The 24,572-nt window shown below is 37.6% G+C and overlaps 1 protein-coding gene across 2 annotated transcripts in view; it reads right to left on the bottom strand.

Moving 5' to 3' along the window:
- PAK5 (p21 (RAC1) activated kinase 5) overlaps positions 1-24,572 on the bottom strand; it is a 426,783-nt gene that overhangs the window by 244,491 nt on the left and 157,720 nt on the right. The gene's annotated exons all lie outside the window — the stretch shown is intronic.

Here is a 24,572-nt window from a genome sequence, read left to right as displayed (position 1 = left end):
TCTACCTGGGGAACAGCTGGAGAGGAGCATATTTACATGGTGCCTTTGTCCCTTTGGGTTGCAATAACAAAGTGTCACAAACTGGACAGCTTATAAGCAACAGAAATTTACTTCTCACAGTTCTGGAGGCTGGAAGTCTGAGAACAGGAGGGCAGCAGCGTAACTGGTGAAGCCTCTCCTCCAGGCTGTATCCTCATGTGGTGGGAGGGGCTAGGGAGCTCAGTGGGATCTCTGATACGTACACTAATTCCATTCTTGAGGCTTCCACCCATATGACCTAATCACTGCCTCAAAACCCCACCAGTAACACCATCATTTTTGGAGATTATAATGTCAACATAGCCATTTTGTAGAAGATATCAACACTCAGATAATAGCAAGTATGTTGGTCAAGAAAATCAAGGGTTCAGTTTTGGACATTGGGATAAACTAATTAAAAAGAATTGTCCAAATTCCTCATTTTTCACTGTACCCATACTTTTCACCAAGTAACTTCTTAGGTCACTCCCTCTCTGATTCTAGGTTTGGTTATGTGGCTTGATTTAGAGAGGTCATGACTGTTCATAGAACACTAAAGGGACACAGCAGTTTCCCTATATTTTCAAGTGCTTGTGCTTTTTTGATTTTTCATGTCTGTCATTACCAAGAAAACAGGTCCAACTTAGCTGAAGCAGGAGAGACACTGGAGACAAACAGCATGGTCCTGGTAGTAAGAAATTCATAAAGAAACTAAAGCATCAATAAAGGAATGAATCACAAAACCCAGGCTTCCTCTTGGACTATTTCAAGAAGAGCTCAGCCTGGTTGACTATGGAAAACATTATCTTTAATTTATAGTTTAAGAAAGCTTATTAAAGCTTTTGGTGTAAGGAAATTCTATTTTTTACAGATTATTATCATATTTTGAGAAACCTGTCTCAAGTATAAGATTTCAGGGCATTTCCGATTTCTCTGAATTACCAGCACTCACTCAGCTACTAGTTCATCATCAATGTCTTCATGGTTTTTGCTTCTGATATTTCCCTGCAGGATAAAGAATGGAGATAAATGTACCATGAAGCCAATAAAGCTAAAGGCTCAAGGTCATTCATTTGTTCATGGACATCAAGGCCTCGGCCCAGGAAGGACCCTAGCCATATGTTCACATGGTTATATATTTTTGAAGATTATGCAAACGTAAGATCTTTTAACAGCAATTGGTTAAGAGAACTGTCTGTTTGTAATCCAACTTCCTACATTACACTTCACTATATGTTGCATGGAGTTGGGGTGGCTGTAGTTATTTGGGGGCTCTAGCTGAGGATGTACTTGAGTTGGAGATTGATTTGATTAGTTAATGGTGGGATATATTTATGTGTTTTGCAGTCAATTTCCATTACAGTTCAGCTTTTGCTAGTTATTCCAAGTGTAGCAATGCCATCCAGGAAATCTCCAACACCTCCATATACTGACTAACCCAGCATCCCAGCATAAAGATGCAGGGCCTGAAAACATATTGCAATATAAGTGTGCCCTGCAGCTCTGGGTATATGTGCAAGGGGGAATGCTGCCTTTTGTAAAGCTCCTTAAGCCTTGCCACATGGGCACAACAGCACAAGAAGTATGCAGAGATGTATTTTCAAAGATTCACAGAACTTTTGTTTTGTAAGTTGATGTAGTTTGAACATATCATTTAACAGCACATGGAAAGTTGTTTTGAAGGTATCATTAAAACAAGTGAGAAACTAAACCTCTTTCCTTTGATCATATAAGAAAGGTACTTTTATATCTTTATTTAAGAATGGAAGAAAGACCTTAAAAATTAAATATGAAATGAACATTTGATTAAACCAATAGAAATTATTCTGATGTTGAAGAAGTCTTTTGTACTAAAATAATTTTCAGACCACATCCAAAGCATTCATTAGGAGGAAAATGGTAAATAGAAGTAACAGACTGGTTCTTATTTGATAATTCAATTAATAAAAAAGTGAATCATATGAACACTTGAGCATATTTCCATTTTTCAATTTGACACAAATAAAGATTATGAAGATAAAATTCATCATAGAACAAACAATGACAAGTCACTGGAGATGTGGTTCATCAATTTAAAGAGTGTTAAGATTAGTCATTGCACAAGCAAATTTCAAATGTTGTGAAACCTTATGGCTCATGCATTCAAGAAATATGGTAGAGGTTTTTCAAAATTTGATAATTCTAAAAAAGTTTACATACCACTACTGATAACAAGATGTGATACCCAAATAAGCTTTTCTAGATGTCAGTAAAAAATAAACTTCAGTCAGACATCTTAAAGAGAAAGCTGTATTATGATTCTATTTTCTTTGCAGAAGGATGTTTCAAAATAATTTTTATATTTAAAAGTAAAGAGATAATCAAAGCATTTTGTGCCAACATATACAGTGGCCAAGATATTAGACAGGTGGTATGAGAGGTAGTATGGCATTCTATTTGGAGGAGGCAATGGCACCCCACTCCGGTACTCTTGCCTGGAAAATCCCATGGACAGAGGAGCCTGGTAGGCTGCAGTCCATGGGGTTGCAAAGAGTGGGACACGACTGAGGGACTTCACTTTCACACATTGGAGAAGGGAATGGCAACCCACTCCAGTGTTCTTTCCTGGAGAATCCCAGGGATGGGGGAGCCTGGTGGGCTGCCATCTATGGGGTCGCACAGAGTTGGACACGACTGAAATGACTTAGCAGCAGCAGCAGCAGCATGGCATTCTATTAATAAAAATATACTGCTTTTCTGATTTTGTGATGTTTGCATTGTTAGCTTATTAACTTCATAATTTGTTATGAGTTATTACCTCATTCTAAATATTCACATTCCTACCTAATTTTGTACTCACAGGCAAATATCTTTAAGTCATGGATCTTTAGGTTTATGAATCTTGCATGCTGTGCCATTGGTTACTTTTCCCTGATATGACTGCTCAGAAGTTTACATTAAAAAAAGAAACTAAAATGTATACATGAAGCACAGCGGCAGTTCAATCAAAGTAGGAATGTCAGAGTGAAAACGCAGCTGCCTCAGCAACCATCTCCCTTTGTGATGGCTGCGCAGCAGTTTCACTACTGGTATTCGCCTTCAACGGGGTGGTTTGTTTCAATAAACTGAAGTTCCCAATAAGGGCGAGTGATTCTAAGCAAAAGCGATATTAACCAAATGCATGACAAAATGGAGCACAGGGATTAAACTGAGCAAAGAAATATAAATAGAACTTTGATGATATGGCTACAAGAAAGAAAGCAGATGGATTTTTATCAAGTAAAGTGTCAGTGCCCAAAGCAGAACAATCAGCTATATGTGCTATCAATAGAAACTAAAGAAATATGCCCTGGAAGGTGTTTAATTAATTCAATAGAACACAAAAAGTGCAAGTTGTGAATTCTGAATAACTGATTCAAAGATTTAACCATTTAAGAGTTTTCTTAAACTTTTTAACCATCTAGTGTAGTTACTGAAGATATATGGCCTTTGTCTTCTTTCTAGAAATTCTACCAATTCTAGGATTTGAATCCAGTGAATATCAAACCCATTAACACTTCATTTATCCTACAATAACTGAGTCATACTCCAACTTTTTTGAATTAAGAAGGAAATACAGTGCTTTCTTAAGAGGCAAGAAAATTCATTTTATTAAAAAAAATTTTTTTTAACTTTGGCAAATCAAGTATTGTTGGGGGTACACTCCATGGTAGACACTGCAAACTGAGATGTAAGTGCAAAATCTCACTTTTTAACCAAAGTGATGTTTAAAATATTTGAAATAGGGGTACATAATATTATGTCTTATTACTGGTGATGTTAACCTTGATCATTCAGTTAAGGTATATCTGCCACTTAGTGAAATATAACTATTCCCTGCTCCTTTGTAATTCATAAATCTCTTAGAAGTTAAACCTTGAGATTATGCAAATATCCTATCCTCCACCAACTTTAGTCTTTGTATCTATCAGTGAATTGTACCTGCAACAATTATCACTGTGGTATCTGCCTAATGGTAATTTTCTCTTTCATTCTTCCACTGGTCCGTAATCAATGCTATTTATTAATTAGAATTCTTTCATAAAAGAGAGTACCCCATCACCCCATTTATTTATGTAGTTATTTATATCACCAAGGAGTCTTATTTTATTTCACAAGTTATAATCCAAAATTTAATAATATATCAAGTTGCTCACAAAGTCCCAGTTTTGGCCCTTTGGAACTCCTCCTGGTTCATATGTCCTTTTGACATGTTCCTATTCTTTTTCGAGAAACACATACATTCCAGACAATTCTCTTATTTTCCCCACCCTGGCCATGGAACCAACTACTTCTCCAAAGAGCTCAGGATCCTTTTATTGGAAAATGGCTTTTTGTTTAAAAAATCAAGGATCTGGGTGCTGTGTATGCTTTTTGCTATTTGAGGATCACTAACCTTAGGCTTTCTCAGTGGACAGAGTCAAGAAACATATGTATGTATAGTAATCCATGCCCATATTCATATCTGTAATCACACAAAACCTCAGTCTAATCACAAGAAACCATGAGACAATTGTGAGCCATTCTACCAAACGACTGACTAGCATACTTCAAAAGTGTCAGGTTCATGAAAGAGAAGAAAAGAATGAGTAACCGTTTGATTGGAGGAGATTGCAGAGACAATTAAATATGATGTGGGAGCTTGTATTGAACAAAGAAAAACATTAATGAGAAAACTGATGAAATCAAATAGGGTCTGTACCTTAGTTTATGGCAGGTGTTGGCACATGGCACAACCCATGGACCTAATCTGGTCTGCCACCTGTTTCTGAAATAAAGTTTGGACATGCTCTCATTTTCCACATATGGTCTATGACTATTTTTGTGCTACAAGGACAGAGCTACACAGTACTGGCAGATACCTAAGAGAGTTACTCTCTAGTCTTTAACAGAAAAAGCTTGCCAGCTCCTGGTTTATAGTCTTGTACCTAATTTTGTATCCACAGGCACACCTCTTAAACCATTTTTAAATCCTGTGTTTGGCAACTGTATTATGGTTAAATAAAATGTTAACATTAGGGATGAATAGTGTACAGAAACTCTTTGTACTATTTCTCCAGTTACTCCATAGCCTAAAATTACTTAAAAAAAAATTTAAATTGAATGAGGTGTCAACATTAAAAAAAATAAAGAAAATTTACATAAAATTTCTGTATTTGGGGGTTTTCCCCTTCAAATCAGGATGTTTGATAACACTGCCCAATAATCAAAAGAAAATGAAAGTTAGGATTTATGGATAACATGTCTAATACTGCTGTTATTGACTTGACATTGACTTTGATAGCATCAGAACCCTGACTTTGTTTGGCATGAATATTATTGAAAAGATCACATTTCCTACTCTTTATTTTAGCCACGTATAGTTAATGCTTTGGTGAGAAAAGGTAGGCTCATTAAAAAGGGTCACAAGTCTGGCATGAGTCCTATTAATCCTTCCTCTTTTCTACTGCTCCTTGCCCAGACAAGCAACATGATGGTTAGAGGTCCAGTGGACACTGATATCATGGCAGCCTGGATGAATACTACTAGCCAAATCTCAATGTCGTTTACAAAAACTGGGGGCTTCATTCACCAAAATATTTTTGGTAGAACATGTGTCCGTGGTGAAGAAGAAAGCACTAAAGTAGCACTGCCCAAGAGAAATGCAATATTCAGCACAAATGTGAGTCACAAATGCAATTTTAAACTTTCTACTAGCTGCATTGGGCTTCCTAGGTGGCAGAGCAGTAAAGGATCTGCCTTCCAATGCAGGAGACACAAGAGACAGGTTTGATACCTGGGTGGGGAAGATCCTCTTGAGGAGGAAATGGCAACCAACTCCAGTATTCTCGCCTGGGTAATCCTGTGGACAGAGGAGTCTGGTGGGCTACAGTCCATGGGGTCACATAGAGTCAGACACGACCAAATGACTAAGAACACACAAAGAATAACTGCATTAAAAAGGTAAAAGAAACAGGCAAAGTTTTAATAATGCATTTTACACCAACATAATCAAAATATTATTTCAACAGTTGCCAGTGAGATATTTTCATTTATGCTTTCATAATAAACTTTGAAATCCATTATATACTTTATACTTGAGGCACATCTCAATTGGGAGCAGCCACATTTTAAGTTCTCAACAACCACAGGTGATTAGTGGTTTCCATACTGGGCATTACATGGAAGTGAAAGTTGCTCAGTCATGACTGACTCTTTGTGACCCCATGGAATACAGTCCATGGAATTCTCTAGGCCAGAATACTGGAATGGGTAGCCTTTCCCTTCTCCAGCGGATCTTCTCAACCCAGGGATCGAACCCAGCTCTCCTGCATTGCAGGCGGATTCTTTACCAGCTGGAAGCCACAAGGGATGCCCAAGAATACTGGAGTGGGTAGCCTATCCCTTCTCCAGAAAATCTTCCTGACCCAGGAATTGAACCAGGGTCTCTTGCATTGCAGGCAATTCTTTACCAACTGAGCTATCAGGGAAGCCCCACAAATCTAGAATACTCTATGACTTACTGTGATATATATATTTTTTATTTTATTTTTTAACTTTACAATATTGTATTGGTTTTGCCATATATCAAAGTGAATCCACCACAGGTATACATGTGTTCCCCATCCTGAGCCCTCCTCCCTCCTCCCTCCCCATACCATCCCTCTGTGTTGTCCCAGTGCACCAGCCCCAAGCATCCAGTATCGTGCATTGAACCTGGACTGGTGACTCGTTTCATATATGATATTACACATGTTTCAATGCCATTCTCCCAAATCATCCCACCCTCACCCTCTCTCACAGAGTCCATAAGACTGTTCTATACATCAGTGTCTCTTTTGCTGTCTCGTATACAGGGTTATTGTTACCATCTTTCTAAATTCCATATATATGCATTAGTATATTGTATTGGTGTTTTTCTTTCTGGCTTACTTCACTCTGTATAATAGGCTCCAGTTTCATCCACCTCATTAGAACTGATTCAAATGTATTCTTTTTAATGGCTGAGTAATACTCCATTGTGTATATGTACCATAGCTTTCTTATCCATTCATCTGCTGATGGGCATCTAGGTTGCTTCCATGTCCTGGCTATTATAAACAGTGCTGTGATGAACGTTGGGGTACACGTGTCTCTTTCAATTCTGGTTTCCTCAGTGTGTATGCCCAGCAGTGGGATTAAAGATCTAAACGTAATACCAGACACTATAAAACTCCTAGAGGAGAACATAGGCAAAACACTCTCCAACATACATCACAACAGGATCCTCTATGACCCACCTCCCAGAATATTGGAAATAAAAGCAAAAATAAACAAATGGGACCTAATTAAACTTAAAAGCTTCTGCACAACAAAGGAAACTATCAGCAAGGTGAAAAGACAGCCTTCAGAATGGGAGAAAATAATAGCAAATGAAGCAACTGACAAACAACTAATATCAAAAATATACAAGCAACTCCTACAGCTCAATTCCAGGAAAATAAATGACCCAATCCAAAAATGGACCAAAGAACTAAATAGACATTTCTCCAAAGAAGACATACAGATGACTAACAAACACATGAAAAGATGCTCAACATCACTTATTATCAGAGAAATGCAAATCAAAACCACTATGAGGTACCATTTCACGCGAATCAGAATGGCTGCGATCCAAAAGTCTACAAGCAATAAATGCTGGAGAGGGTGTGGAGAAAAGGGAACCCTCTTACACTGTTGGTGGGAATGCAAACTAGTACACCACTATGGAGAACAGTGTGGAGATTCCTTAAAAAACTGGAAATAGAGCTGCCTTATGATCCAGCAATCCCACTGCTGGGCTTACTGTGATATTTTAAAGATCTTAGGAGTGATTGTAACCAGAGAAGAAAAAGGATGAAATTATAACTACAATGGATTAATGAATTTTCCAATAAGAATATGATAGAAATTATATTAGCAATACAAGAGTGAAAAGTGAAAGTCCCTCAGTCATGTTCCGACTCTTTGTGACCCCATGGACTACACAGTCCATGGAATTCTCCAGGCTGGAATACTGGAGTGGATAGCCTTTCTCTTCTCCAGGGGATTTTCCCAGCTCAGGGATCAAACCCAGATCTCCTGCATTGCAGTCAGATTCTTTACCAACTGAGCTATCAGGGAAGCCCAGCAATACAAAAGTTCATACCAACTAGTTGGATTTTTTTAGGTTTTTAATCTGGCAGTGTTAAAGCATATACTCTGCAGTGTGTATATGCTAAGTAGCTTCAGTCATGTCTGACTCTCTGTGACCCCATGGACTATAGCCCTCCAGGCTCCTCTGTCCATGGGATTCTCTAGGCAAGAATACTAGAGTGGCTTGCCATTTTCACCTCCAGGGGATCTTTCCAACCCAGAGACTGAACCCACATCTCTTATGTTTCCTGTATTGGCAGGCAGGTTCTTTACCACTAGTGCTACCTGAGAAGCAATATAGAAGTATATCATTAGAAATTGGGGCTTCTCTGGTGACTCACCTGGTAAAAAAACAAACAAACAAACAAACAAAAAAAACCCCGCCTCGAATGCCAGAGACACAAGAGAGGCGAGTTTGATCACTGGGTGGGGAAGATCCTCTGGAGAAGGAAATGGCAATCCACTTCAGTATTCTAGCCTGGATAATTCCATCGACAGAGGAGCCTGGTGTGTTACAGTCCATGGGGTTACAAAGAGTTGGACACCAATGAGCACAAATACACACACACATCATTGGAAATTGTCTCACTTATAACTCAAATATTTTGTAGATAAAGGAATTATTGGGATATTAAATTGTGCCAAAATAAAGCCTATTAAACTTTAGTTAAACATCCCAAACATATAATGAAACATTTATTTACATCCTGCAACACTGGATAATAAAACATAGGAATTCTGCAGTGAATATAAATGTCAAAATTAATAGTACAGTTTTATAAACAGCTTCCAAAGTGATTATTAGACTTTAGGGCAGAATTAATTTACATTAAAAATTGACATGCAAGGATTTTCTCCATAGTCAAATGAGGTCATTAAAAAAAAAATCTATAAATTAGGTCAAATAGAAGATATAGAGGTCAGGTTGCATGTTAACAAGCCATAAAACATTTAGGCAAAAATTAAAGCTGTGCAGAAAATTAAATATTTTTCTGAAAGCATTTGAAGAAAAATAGTCTTAAACAGCTTATGTACTTTAACACCAATAAAACAATTTGAGGGCTTAAGGCTGTCAAATACCTGATAATTCAGTAATACCTAGAATATGTGCTTTTTGTGGTAGACTTTCATTTGCATTCCTTGAGATTGTAAGACAAATAATTTGAACCAAATGTAAATGGTAAAAGTTTCACATTTAAAACACTATCTTTTTCCAGCCCTTCACTTTCAGTCTGTATGTGATGGTACAGGGAGGGAGGAGGGAGAGGGGTTCAGGATAGGCTAGGACACGTGTATACCCGTGGCGGATTCATGTTGATGTGTGGCAAAACCAATACAATATTGTAAAGTAATTAGCCTCCAATTAAAATAAATAAATTTGTATTAAAAAATAATGAAACACTGACTATATATTGTTCCGGTGTTCTCTATAGAAGAAATGGGATAAACATAAGAGTAAAAAGTAGGAAAAAAATAACTGAGAATCCCAGGACCCAAGATATTGTTGACATTTTGGTCTACCTCCTTCCACACTAATACTAGCATAATTACTGCTGACAGATCTTGTTGATACAATAAACTCAGGGGGTCTTCCTGTAGGTCAGATTCCACCAACAAATCTGCTAATCACTCTTGGAAAATATATACCCTCACACTTCCCTCTCCTACACAGCCAGCTTTCTGAAGGCTGCAGAGAGTTCCTTTAATCTGGAGTTGATCTGTTGGTATCTTCTCCCGTGTGCTCTTCCCCCTACATCATCTCCCCTCAATCAAAATTCAACACCTGTATAATAAGACCTCTGTCTAAAAACACACTTTCTTTCAGTTAGCTCAAAGCTTTGTAATGCTCCTATTTAAGAATAATTTAAAAAAATCTTTGCTTGCATAGAGACACGGATTACCAGCTTTGCTTATTTACAACATTAGAACAGTAGAAATATCTGGAAGAAACATCATCTTTTACCTCAAACTCACTAATAACATTGGTACTGGCTATAAATACAACCCTTTGGTTCTATTTTACTGGGCTGTACTTTGTGCCTGGAAGAATCTACTTTCTCAGAAATAGCTGCTGCTAAGTCGCTTCAGTCGTGTCCAACTCTGCGCGATCCCATAGACGGCAGCCTACCAGGCTACCCCATCCCTGGGATTCTCCAGGCAAGAACACTGGAGTGGGTTGCCATTTCCTTCTCCAATGCATGAGAGTGAAAAATGAAAGTGAAGTCGCTCAGTCGTGCCCGACTCTTAGCGATCCCGTGGACTGTAGCCCACCAGGCTCCTCCATCCATGGCATTCTCCAGGCAAGAGTCCTGGAGTGGGGTGCCATTGCCTTCTCCGCTCAGAAATAGATTCAACAATAAATATTTATCAAGGTCTTAACAGGGCAGACTTTGGGTTCAGGGCAGGATAGTGAATTGTGCATGAATCAGATAGGGCCCTTTGGTTGCACAAAAGTAATAGTTTAATAGGGAAGATGGTCATTAGTAAACTAAGCAAATGAATACATATTTACATACTGGCATCAAGGTACTAAAGACAATAGACAACTGATGCTGAGGTGGAGAACACAAGATAGCCAATCTTAGTTATTGACCAGAATTCAGGAAGAATTGACAAGAATTCAGGAAGTTTCCCACTTTCTACATCAGAACTGAGCCTTCTGCTCAGATGCATGCCACTGTGGTAAAGGAGGCAAGGACAGAATGACTTGCACCAAGAGTTCCTACACTGGTTTTTTTTTTTTTTTTTTTTTCATTTTGTTCTTTAATAGAAATACAAAGTTGTGCTAGTTTCTGGTATACAGCAAAGCATAACAGATTTTTTCAGATTCTTTTCTATTATACTTCATTATGAAATACTGAATACAATTCCCTGTGCAGTGGGAATTTATTGTTTATCTATTTTAAATACAGTAGTTTGTATCCCAAATTCCTAATTCATTTCTCCCTCACAAGCTTTCCCCTCTGGTAACCATATGTTTATATTCTATGTCTGTGAGTTTGTTTCTGTTTTGTAATAAGTTTGCTGGTATTATTACCTACACTTGTTTTAACAAGTAAATTCTGAATGATTTATTAAGGTAGAGTCATTTACGTGGAGACGGTTCTCTTTTTGGGCTTCCCTGGTGGTTTGGATGATGAAGAATCTGCCTGCAATGCAGGTATGGAAATCCTCCCAACAACCACCACGGAGGGAAAAAAAGTGTCTTAAGGAAGCTTTTATTAGATTTCCTATTGTTATAAGGGTATGTCTCCTTCAAGGCTACTGTATGCACCCTACCTTTGAAGTTGATCTCAGATATAATAAAAGAAAAGCTAACTGCAAAGTTTATGACAAAATCCAACACCCATTTATGATAAAAACTCTCCAGAAAATGGGCATAAAGGAACCTATCTCAACATAATAAAAGTCAAATATGGCAAACTCACAGCAAACTTTATTTTAAGTGGTGAAAAACTGAAAGATAAAGAAAAAGACAAGGATGCCCACTATCACAACTATTATTCAATATAGTTTTGGAAGTCATAGCCACAGCAATTAGGGAAGAAAAAGAAATAAAAGGAATCCAGACTGGAAAAGAAGATATAAACTCTCACTGTTTGCAGATGACATGATATTACACATAGAAAACCCTAAAGGTGCTACCAGAAAACTATGAGAACTAATCAGTGAATTTAGTAAAGTTGCAGGATATAAAATTAACATACAGAAATCCCTGGCATTCTTATACACTAACAGTGAAAAATCAGAAAGAGAATCAAAGAAACAATTCCATTCATCATTGCAACAAAAAGAACACAATACCAAGGGATAAACCTAGCTAAGGCGACAAAAAAACATATATACAGAAGACTATGCAAAACTGATGAAAGAAATCAAAGAAGACACAAACAGATGGAGAGATACATGGAAGAATCAATACTGTGAAAATAACTATACTACCTAAGGCAATCTACACATTCAGTGCAATCCCTATCAAATTGCCAACAGCATTTTTCATAGAACTAGGACAAACAATTTCACAATTTGTATGGAAACACAGAAGACCTTGAATAGCCAAAGCAATCTTGAGAAAGAAGAATGGAGCTGGAGGAATCAACCTTTCTGACCAGAGTATACTACAAAGCTAGAGTCATCAAGACAGTGTGGTATTGGAACAAAAACAGAAATATAGATCAATGGAACAAGATAGAAAGTGCAGAGATAAACCTACATACTTATGGGCACCTTATGTTTGACAAAGGAGGCAAGAATACACAATATAGAAAAGACAGCTTTTTCAGCAAATGGTGCTGGGAAAATTGGACAGCTACACATAAAAGAATGAAATTAGAACACTTTCTAACACTGTACACAAAAATAAACTCAGAGAGTTTCCAGGTGGTTCAGTGGCTAAGACTCCATGCTCCCAACACAGGGGGCTCTGGTTTGATCCTTGTCAGGGAACTAGATCACACATCCTGAAACTAAGAGTTTGCATGCCACACCTAAAGATGCTGTATGCCACCACTAGAAGATTTGGCATGCTGCAATGAAGATTAAAGAGCCAGTGTGCTGCAACTAAGACCCAGCAAGGTGAAATAAATAAATAAAAAGAAATACATATTTAAATAAATAGATAATCTCAAAATGGATTAAAGGCCAGAAGCTGTAAAACTCTTAGAGGAAACTATAGGCAAAACACTCTTTGACACAAATCACAGCAATATACTTGTTGACCCACCTCTTAGAGTAATGGAAATAAAAACAAAAATAAGCAAATGGGACCTAATTAAACTTTAGCACAGTAAAGGAAACTATAAATAAGATAAAAAGACAACCCTCAGAATGGGAGAAAATAATTGCAAATAAAAGAGCTGAAAAGGGATTAATCTCCAAAATCTCCAAAAGCAGCTCACGCAACTCAATACCAAAAAAAAAACAACTCAATTAAAAAGTGGGCAGAAGACCTAAACAGACATTTCTCCAAAGACATACAGATGGCCAACAAACACATGAAAAGATGCTCAACATCGCTCATTACTACAGACATGCAAATCAATACTGCAATGAGGTGTCACCTCACTCTGGTCAGAATGTCCATCATCAAAAAAATCTACAAACAATAAAAGCAAGAGAGGGTGTGGAGAAACGGGAACACTCTTCTACTGTTGGTGGCAATGTAAGTTGATACAGCCACTATGAAGAACAAAATGGAGATTCCTTTAAAAACTAGGAATAAAACTACCATATAACCTAGCAATCCCACTACTGGGCATATACCCTGAGAAAACCACAATTAAAAAAGACACATGTAATTCAGTGTTTATTGCAGCACTATTTACAACAGTTGGACATGGAACCAACCTAGATGTCCACTGAAAGATGAATGGATAAAAAAATTGTGGTACATATGCACAATGGAATATTGCTCAGCCATAAAAAGGAATGCATTTGAGTCAGTTCTAGTGAGGTGGATGAACCTAGAGCCTGTTATACAAAGTGAAGTAAGTCAGAAAGAAAAAACAAATACTGTGTATTAACACAGCAGCATGGATATAGAAAAATGGTACTGATCAACTTATGCACAGGGCAAGAATAGAGACACAGACACAAAGAACAGGCTTTGGACACAGCAGGGGAAGGAGAGAGTGTGACAAATTGAGAGAGTAACATTGAAACAAATGCATTACCATATTTAAAATAGATAGCTAACAGAAGGTGCTATATAACATAGGGAACTCAATGAGGTGCTCTGTGAAGACCCAGAATGATGGGATGGGGTGGGGGGAGGGAGGGAGGTTCAAGAAGGAGGGGGACATATGTATACTTATGGCTGATTCACATTGTTGGGTGGCAGAAGCCAACATAATATATTGTAGAGCAATTATCCTCCACTTAAAAATGCATTTTAAAAAAGAGAAAGAAGAAAAGAAATCAATAACAAATATCTCTGTAAAGTTCCGAAGTATTTGGAGACTAAATAATATACTTCTAAAAAACCATGAGTTAAAGGAGAAATCAAAAGCAAAATTAGAAATATTCATAAGTAAATAAACATTTTTTAAAAAACCATATAAAATTTTGTGGGATGGAAAGACAATAGAACCTGTGGGACTTTTTAAAATAGCTGTATTGGGAGGAGCCAAGATGGCGGAGGAGTAGGACGGGGAGAACACTTTCTCCCCCACAAATTCATCAAAAGAGCATTTAAACGTCGAGTAAATTCCACAAAACAACTTCTGAATGCCGGCAGAGGACATCAGGCACCCAGAAAAGCAACCCAACTCTTCGAAAGGAGGTAGGAAAAAATATTAAAAACAAAAAAAAAGAGACAAAAGAGGGAGGGACGGAGTTCCGTCCCGGGAAGGGAATCTTAAAAAGAGAGAAGTTTCCAAACATCAGGAAACCTTCTCACTGCCGAATCTGCGCCGAGCTTTGGAAGCCCAGAGGGCAATATAACAGGGAGAAAAAATAAATAAACAATTTAAAACTCGCAGATTGCGAGCCCTACGGTAACTCCCCCAGCAGAGAAGCAGCGCAGACGCCTGCATCCGCCATTAGCAAGCCGGGGCTGGGCAGGGAGGCGCGGCGCGGGCTGCATCGCTGAGAGTAAGAATCTGGCCTGAATACCCTGAGCGCTATCTGAGCGAAATAATTTGGGCTAGCAAACCAGACTGTGGGATACCTACCACGCGAAAAGCCAGCCCTAACCTAAGACCGCCAGGCCCGCGCACGGAACAAAGGACTGAACAGAGATAGCCGGCTGCAGACCTTGCCCCTCCGGTGACAGGCAGCCAGAGCCGGAAGGGGGCAATCGCAGCCCCAGAGAGACATTATCTATAAAACTGTAAGCAGGCTTCTTTGCTAACTAAAACTTCTTGGGGGTCTGGACGGTCAACATCTGCCTGAGAAGGTGCACCGGTTTTACATCCAGATATCCGAGTGGCGGGGAGGCGATAAGTCGCAGCATTGGCGCTCGCCTGGGAAGAGCAAATTGGCGCTCGGACCTGGGAAGAGCACAAAACGCAGGCCCAACTGAGTCTGCGCCTCTGAGGACTACCCGAGTGCCTGAACCTGAGTGGCTTGGACCTGGGAGGTGCATGCAGCCCAGGGCCAGCCTCGGATTGTTCCCGGCAGAACAACCTAGAGTCCGAGCAGTGTGGACAGGGAGGCTACACGCACCGTGAGCGGGGGCAGACCCAGGGTGGCTGAGGCACTGCGAGCCCACGCCAGTGTTATTTGTTTGCAGCATCCCTCCCTCCCTCCCCACAGCGCGACTGAACAAGTAAGCCTAAAAAAAAAAAAAAAAGTGTCCTCCACCGTGCCCTTTGAGTCAGGGCGGAAACCAGATACTGAAGAGACTAGCAAACAGAAGAAGATATAACAGAGGGAAACGCCTTGGAAGCTACAGGCAATAGATCAAAACCCTGTGGTTACTACGGACTACATAGGAAGGGGCCTATAGATCTTGAGAAATATAAATCTGACCAAGGAACTAGCCAAAAATGAACTGAACCCACAACACCCACAAAAAAAAAAAACCCAAAAAAGCCCTAGATATATTTTTATTATTTTTACGATCATTCTTTTTTTTTTTTAATAAAAAAAAAATTTTAAGTCCTCTATTGTTCCTTTAATTTTCACTTTTATAACCTATTACTTTGCAAAAAAAAAAAAAAAAAAGACCCTATTTTTTTCTTCTTCAGCAAACTTCATATATATATATTTTATATTTTTTTGACCTTGTTTTTTTTTGTTTGTTTGTTTTTTTCTTCTTTTCTTTAACACTGTATTTTTGAAATTCCAAACTCTACTCTAGATTTTTAATTTTCGCTTTTTAGTATATGTTATCAATTTTGTACCTATAGTTTTTTTTTTATATAATTTCTGTGACTTTTTTTTTTTTCTTCTTCTTCTCTGTTTCTTTCTCTTCTTCTTTTATATAACATTGTATATCTGAAATTCCAAACTTTACTCTAGATTTTTAATTTATGCTTTTTGGTATTTGATATCAATTTTGTACCTGTATTTTCTTTATAATTTTTATGACATTGTTCGTATTTGTTTGTTTGTTTTCTCTCTTTATTTTTCTTCTTCTTTTTTTTTTTTTTAACATTGTATTTTTGAAATTCCAAACTCTACTCTAGATTTTTAATTTTTGCTTTCTGGTATTAGTTATCAATTTTGTACCTGTACTTTCTTTATAATTTTTGCGACCTTGTTTGTTTTTGTTTGTTCGTTTTTTCTTTCTTTTCCTTCTTCTTTTCTTTAACATCGTATTTTTGAAATTCCAAACTCTACTCTAGATTTTTAATTTTCGCTTTCTGGTATTAGTTATCAATTTTGTACCTGTACTTTCTTTATAATTTTCACGACCTTGTTTGTTTTTGTTTGTTCGTTCTTTCTCTCTTTCTTTTCCTTCTTCTTTTCTTTAACATCGTATTTTTGAAATTCCAAACTCTACTCTAGATTTTTAATTTTTGCTTTTATGTATTTGTTACCAATTTTGTACCTTTAAGGACCCAATCTTCAGGACCCATTTTTCACTAGGAAGTGAGATTACTGGCTTGACTGCTCTCTCTCCCTTTGGACCCTCCTTTTTCTCCACCAGGTCGCCTGTGTCTCCTCCCTAACCCCTCTCTACTCTACCCAACTCTGTGAATTTCTGTGTGTTCCAGACGGTGGAGAACACTTAGGGAACTGATTACTGGCTGGATCTGTCTCCCTCCTTTTCATTCCCCCCTTTTATCCTTCTGGCCACCTCTGTTACCTTCCTCCTTCTTCTCTTCTCTGTATAACCCCGTGAACATCTCTGAGTGGTCCAGTTGTGGAGTGCACATAAGGAAGTGACTACTGGCTAGCCCACTCTCTCCACTATTGATTCACCTCATCTCATTTGGGTCACCTCTAACTCCCTCCTCCCTCTTCTCTTCTCCATGTAACCCTGTGAACCTCTCTGAGTGACCCTCACTGTAGAGAAACTTATCATCTTTAATGTAGATGTTTTATCAGTGGTGCTGTATAGAAGGAGAAGTTTTGAAACTACTGTAAAAATAAGACCGATAATCGGAAGCAGGAGACTTAAGTCCAAACCCTGACTCCAGGGAACTCCTGACTCCAAGGAACATTCATTGACAGGAGCTCATCAATTGCCTCCATACCGACACTGAAACCAAGCACCACACAAGGGCCAATAAGTTCCAGGGCAAGACATACCAAGCAAATTCTCCAGCAACAAAGGAACACAGCCCTGAGCTTCAAGATACAGGCTGCCCAAAGTCACCCCAAAACTATAGACATCTCATAACTCATTACTGGACATTTCATTGCACTCCAGAGAGAAGAAATACAGCTCCACCCACCAGAACACCGACACACGCTTCCCTAACCAGGAAACCTTGACAAGCCACCTGTACAAACCCACACACAGTGAGGAAACGCCATAATAAAGAGAACTCCACAAACTGCCAGAATACAGAAAGGACACCCCAAACTCAGCAATTTAAACAAGATGAAGAGACAGAGGAATACTCAGCAGATAAAGGAACAGGATAAATGCCCACCAAACCAAACAAAAGAGGAAGAGATAGGGAATCTACCTGATAAAGAATTCCGAATAATGATAGTGAAATTGATCCAAAATCTTGAAACTAAAATGGAATCACAGATAAATAGCCTGGAGACAAGGATTGAGAAGATGCAAGAAAGGTTTAACAAGGACCTAGAAGAAATAAAAAAGAGTCAATATATAATGAATAATGCAATAAGTGAAATTAAAAACACTCTGGAGGCAACAAATAGTAGAATAACAGAGGCAGAAGACAGGATTAGTGAATTAGAAGATAGAATGGTAGAAATAAATGAATCAGAGAGGATAAAAGAAAAACGAATTAAAAGAAATGAGGACAATCTCAGAGACCTCCAGGACAATATTAAACGCTACAACATTCGAATCATAGGGGTTCCAGAAGAAGAAGACAAAAAGAAAGACCATGAGAAAATACTTGAGGAGATAATAGTGGAAAACTTCCCTAAAATGGGGAAGGAAATAATCACCCAAGTCCAAGAAACCCAGAGAGTACCAAACAGGATAAACCCAAGGAGAAACACCCCAAGACACATATTAATCAAATTAACAAAGATCAAACACAAAGAACAAATATTAAAAGCAGCAAGGGAAAAACAACAAATAACACACAAGGGAATTCCCATAAGGATAACAGCTGATCTTTCAATAGAAACTCTTCAAGCCAGGAGGGAATGGCAAGACATACTTAAAATGATGAAAGAAAATAACCTACAGCCCAGATTATTGTACCCAGCAAGGATCTCATTCAAGTATGAAGGAGAAATCAAAAGCTTTTCAGATAAGCAAAGGCTGAGAGAATTCTGCACCACCAAACCAGCTCTCCAACAAATACTAAAGGATATTCTCTAGACAGGAAACACAAAAACGGTGTATAAACTCGAACCCAAAACAATAAAGTAAATGGCAACGGGAACATACTTATCAGTAATTACCTTAAATGTAAATGGGTTGAATGCCCCAACCAAAAGACAAAGACTGGCTGAATGGATACAAAAACAAGACCCCTACATATGTTGTCTACAAGAGACCCACCTCAAAACAGGGGACACATACAGACTAAAAGTGAAGGGCTGGAAAAAGATTTTCCATGCAAATAGGGACCAAAAGAAAGCAGGAGTAGCAATACTCATATCAGATAAAATAGACTTTAAAACAAAGGCTGTGAAAAGAGACAAAGATGGTCACTACATAATGATCAAAGGATCAATCCAAGAAGAAGATATAACAATTATAAATATATATGCACCCAACACGGGAGCACCACAGTACGTAAGACAAATGCTAACAAGTATGAAAGGAGAAATTAACAATAACACAATAATAGTGGGAGACTTTAATACCCCACTTACACCTATGGATAGATCAACTAAACAGAAAATTAACAAGGAAACACAAACTTTAAACGATACAATAGACCAGTTAGACCTAATTGATATCTATAGGTCATTTCATCCCAAAACAATGAATTTCACCTTTTTCTCAAGCGCACATGGAACCTTCTCCAGGATAGATCACATCCTGGGCCATAAAGCTAGCCTTGGTAAATTCAAAAAAATAGAAATCATTCCAAGCATTTTTTCTGACCACAATGCAGTAAGATTAGATCTCAATTACAGGAGAAAAACTATTAAAAATGCCAACATATGGAGGCTGAACAACACGCTGCTGAATAACCAACAAATCACAGAAGAAATCAAAAAAGAAATCAAAATTTGCATAGAAACGAATGAAAATGAAAACACAACAACCCAAAACCTGTGGGACACGGTAAAAGCAGTCCTAAGGGGAAAGTTCATAGCAATACAGGCACACCTCAAGAAACAAGAAAAAAGTCAAATAAATAACCTAACTCTACACCTAAAGCAACTAGAAAAGGAAGAAATGAAGAACCCCAGGGTTAGTAGAAGGAAAGAAATCTTAAAAATTAGAGCAGAAATAAATGCAAAAGAAACAAAAGAGACCATAGCAAAAATCAACAAAACCAAAAACTGGTTCTTTGAAAGGATAAATAAAATTGACAAACCATTAGCCAGACTCATCAAGAAACAAAGGGAGAAAAATCAAATCAACAAAATTAGAAACGAAAATGGAGAGATCACAACAGACAACACAGAAATACAAAGGATCATAAGAGACTACTATCAACAATTATATGCCAATAAAATGGACAACGTGGAAGAAATGGACAAATTCTTAGAAAAGTACAACTTTCCAAAACTGGACCAGGAAGAAATAGAAAATCTTAACAGACCCATCACAAGCATGGAAATTGAAACTGTAATCAAAAATCTTCCAGCAAACAAAAGCCCAGGTCCAGACGGCTTCACAGCTGAATTCTACCAAAAATTTAGAGAAGAGCTAACACCTATCCTGCTCAAACTCTTCCAGAAAATTGCAGAGGAAGGTAAACTTCCAAACTCATTCTATGAGGCCACCATCACCCTAATACCAAAACCTGACAAAGATCCCACAAAAAAAGAAAACTACAGGCCAATATCACTGATGAACATAGGTGCAAAAATCCTTAACAAAATTCTAGCAATCAGAATCCAACAACACATTAAAAAGATCATACACCATGATCAAGTGGGCTTTATCCCAGGGATGCAAGGATTCTTCAATATCCGCAAATCAATCAATGTAATACACCACATTAACAAATTGAAAAATAAAAACCATATGATTATCTCAATAGATGCGGAGAAAGCCTTTGACAAAATTCAACATCCATTTATGATAAAAACTCTCCAGAAAACAGGAATAGAAGGAACATACCTCAACATAATAAAAGCTATATATGACAAACCCACAGCAAACATTATCCTCAATGGTGAAAAGTTGAAAGCATTTCCTCTAAAGTCAGGAACAAGACAAGGGTGCCCACTTTCACCATTACTATTCAACATAGTTTTGGAAGTTTTGGCCACAGCAATCAGAGCAGAAAAAGAAATAAAAGGAATCCAAATTGGAAAAGAAGAAGTAAAACTCTCACTATTTGCAGATGACATGATCCTCTACATAGAAAACCCTAAAGAGTCCACCAGAAAATTACTAGAAATAATCAATGACTACAGTAAAGTTGCAGGATATAAAATCAACACACAGAAATCCCTTGCATTCCTATACACTAATAATGAGAAAACAGAAAGAGAAATTAAGGAAACAATTCCATTCACCATTGCAACGGAAATAATAAAATACTTAGGAATATATCTACCTAAAGAAACTAAAGACCTATATATAGAAAACTATAAAACACTGGTGAAAGAAATCAAAGAGGACACTAATAGATGGAGAAATATACCATGTTCATGGATTGGAAGAATCAATATAGTGAAAATGAGTATACTACCCAAAGCAATTTATAGATTCAACGCAATCCCTATCAAGCTACCAACAGTATTCTTCACAGAGCTAGAACAAATAATTTCACAATTTGTATGGAAATACAAAAAACCTCGAATAGCCAAAGCGATCTTGAGAAAGAAGAATGGAACTGGAGGAATCAACCTACCTGACTTCAGGCTCTACTACAAAGCCACAGTTATCAAGACAGTATGGTACTGGCACAAAGACAGAACTATTGATCAATGGAATAAAATAGAAAGCCCAGAGATAAATCCACGCACATATGGACACCTTATCCTCGACAAAGGAGGCAAGAATATACAATGGATTAAAGACAACCTCTTTAACAAGTGGTGCTGGGAAATCTGGTCAACCACTTGTAAAAGAATGAAACTGGACCACTTTCTAACACCATACACAAAAATAAACTCAAAATGGATTAAAGATCTAAACGTAAGACCAGAAACTATAAAACTCCTAGAGGAGAACATAGGCAAAACACTCTCCGACATACATCACAGCAGGATCCTCTATGACCCACCTCCCAGAATATTGGAAATAAAAGCAAAAATAAACAAATGGGACCTAATTAACCTTAAAAGCTTCTGCACATCAAAGGAAACTATTAGCAAGGTGAAAAGACAGCCTTCAGAATGGGAGAAAATAATAGCAAATGAAGCAACCGACAAACAACTAATCTCAAAAATATACAAGCAACTCCTACAGCTCAACTCCAGAAAAATAAACGACCCAATCAAAAAATGGGCCAAAGAACTAAATAGACATTTCTCCAAAAAAGACATACAGACGGCTAACAAACACATGAAAAGATGCTCAACATCACTCATTATCAGAGAAATACAAATCAAAACCACTATGAGGTACCATTTCACACCAGTCAGAATGGCTGCGATCCAAAAGTCTACAAATAATAAATGCTGGAGAGGGTGTGGAGAAAAGGGAACCCTCTTACACTGTTGGTGGGAATGCAAACTAGTACAGCCACTATGGAGAACAGTGTGGAGATTCCTTAAAAAACTGGAAATAGAACTGCCTTATGATCCAGCAATCCCACTGCTGGGCATACACACTGAGGAAACCAGAAGGGAAAGAGACACATGTACCCCAATGTTCATCGCAGCACTGTTTATAATAGCCAAGACATGGAAGCAACCTAGATGTCCATCAGCGGATGAATGGATAGGAAAGCTGTGGTACATATACACAATGGAGTATTACTCAGCCATTAAAAAGAATACATTTGAATCAGTTCTAATGAGGTGGATGAAACTGGAGCCTATTGTACAGAGTGAAGTAAGCCAGAAGGAAAAACATAAATACAGTATACTAACGCATATATATGGAATTTAGAAAGATGGTAACAATAACCTGGTGTACGAGACAGCTAAAGAGACACTGATGTATAGAACAGTCTTATGGACTCTGTGGGAGAGGGAGAGGGTGGGAAGATTTGGGAGAATGGCAATGAAACATATAAAATATCATGTAGGAAACGAGTTGCCAGTCCAGGTTCGATGCATGATGCTGGATGCTTGGGGCTGGTGCACTGGGACGGCCCAGAGGGATGGTATGGGGAGGGAGGAGGGAGGAGGGTTCGGGATGGGGAGCGCATGTATACCTGTGGAGGAATCATTTTGATATTTGGCAAAACTAATACAATTATGTAAAGTTTAAAAATAAAATAAAATTGGAAGAAAAAAAAAAAAGAAAAAAGAAAAAGAAAAAAAATAAATAAAATAGCTGTATTATTAATAAAAGAACGTAAGAAAAGTCTCAAAGCAATGACCTCGCCTTTTGCCTTAACAAAGCCAGGATAAAAAGAGGAATAAAACTCAAATTAGAAGAAAGTAAATAAATGTCACTATGGAAATCAATACATTGCATAAAAACAATGGGAAAAAAGAATAAAATAGAAGTCTGTTTCTTGATACAATTGATAACAGCAAGAGTGATTAGGACAAAAAGATATGACACAATTTACCATTCATGATTTTTTATTTACCAATATTATAAATGATAGAGGAGGCATCACTACAAGTTTTAAAAAAGGACAATTAAAAATGTGTGACAATGAACTTGTGAACTTGGATGAAATGGTAAAGTCTTTGAAAGGCACAAACAACAAAAGCCCACTCAATAACAGCATCATATCTATTAAAGAACTTGAGTTTGTAATTTAAGACTTTCCAACAAAGAAAACTAAGTGTAGATAACTTTCCTGGTCAACTCAACTAATTAAAGAATCAACAATATCAATTCTATACAACTTGTCCAGAAAAATGGAATAAACGAATCCTTTCCAATTCACTGTATTAATCAAGCATCACTGTTACCAAAACCCAGTAGAGTAGACAATAATCACCATGATATAGATGTATAGATTTCAATGAAAATTTTACCAAATGAATTCAACAGTATAATATTAAAAGGGTGATACATCATGGCCAAATAGGGTTTATTTCAGAAAAGCAAGTTTGGTTTACATTTGAAAAAAATCAATGTAATTCACCATATTAATAAGCCAAAAATTATATTCTCAATAGACACATAAACAGCATTATCAAACTCTGACATCTATTCCTAATGAAAAATCTCACAAACTTGGAATAGAAGGGAACTATCTAACTTGATGAAGTGTATTTATAAAAGATATAAAGCTAACATCATATTTAATAGTAAGGGAATTGATTGTTTTTCCCCCTCTTAGAAATGAAAAACAAGACAAAGATGTCTGCTCTTACCACATCTATTCAACATCGTTCCAGAGAATCTAATTAGGGCAAGGAGGCAAGGAAAAAAAAAAAAGATGATTAATCTCATCAGTTCTTGTTAAGTATGTGGAAGGACTGGGGTCCTCATATACTTCTAGGGGAAAGTAAAATAGTTTAAGTGTTTTGGAAAACAGTCTGGCAGTTTCTTAAAACGTTAAGCATATGCCTACTATATGACCTAGTCATTTCATCTGAGTACTCATTCAAGAGAAATGAAAGCATATGCCTATACAAAGCCTTGTGCATGCCTATTCAGCAGCTTTACTGGTAATAGCCAAAAACTGGAAACAACCCAGTCTATCAACAGGTAAATGTATAAACCACCTGTTTTGTATGCGTACTACAGACTATTGCTTAGCAATAAAATGGAATGAACTATTGGTATATGCTGCAACTTGGAGGAACCTAAGTAAGGATGCAGACCAACAAAGTATACATACTATTATAATTTTATTTACATAAAACTCTAGGTAATGCAACTAATACATAGTGTGATAGAAATAAGATCAGAGGTTTCCTGGGGACAGAGGTAGGGGTGGAAAGGGAGGGAAATGAGAGACAGACTTTAAATGGCCATGTGATGTATGGAAATACAAAAAACCTCAAATAGCTAAAGCAATCTTGAGAAAGAAGAGTGGAACTGGAGGACTCAAACTGCCTGACTTCAGGCTCTACTATAAAGCCACAGTCAT

The sequence above is a fragment of the Bos indicus x Bos taurus genome, chromosome 13 (genome assembly GCF_003369695.1).
Source record: "Bos indicus x Bos taurus breed Angus x Brahman F1 hybrid chromosome 13, Bos_hybrid_MaternalHap_v2.0, whole genome shotgun sequence".
Classification (NCBI taxonomy): domain Eukaryota; kingdom Metazoa; phylum Chordata; class Mammalia; order Artiodactyla; family Bovidae; genus Bos; species Bos indicus x Bos taurus.
Note: the sequence above shows the minus strand (reverse complement) of the source record. Positions and strands in the feature narration are given on the sequence as shown.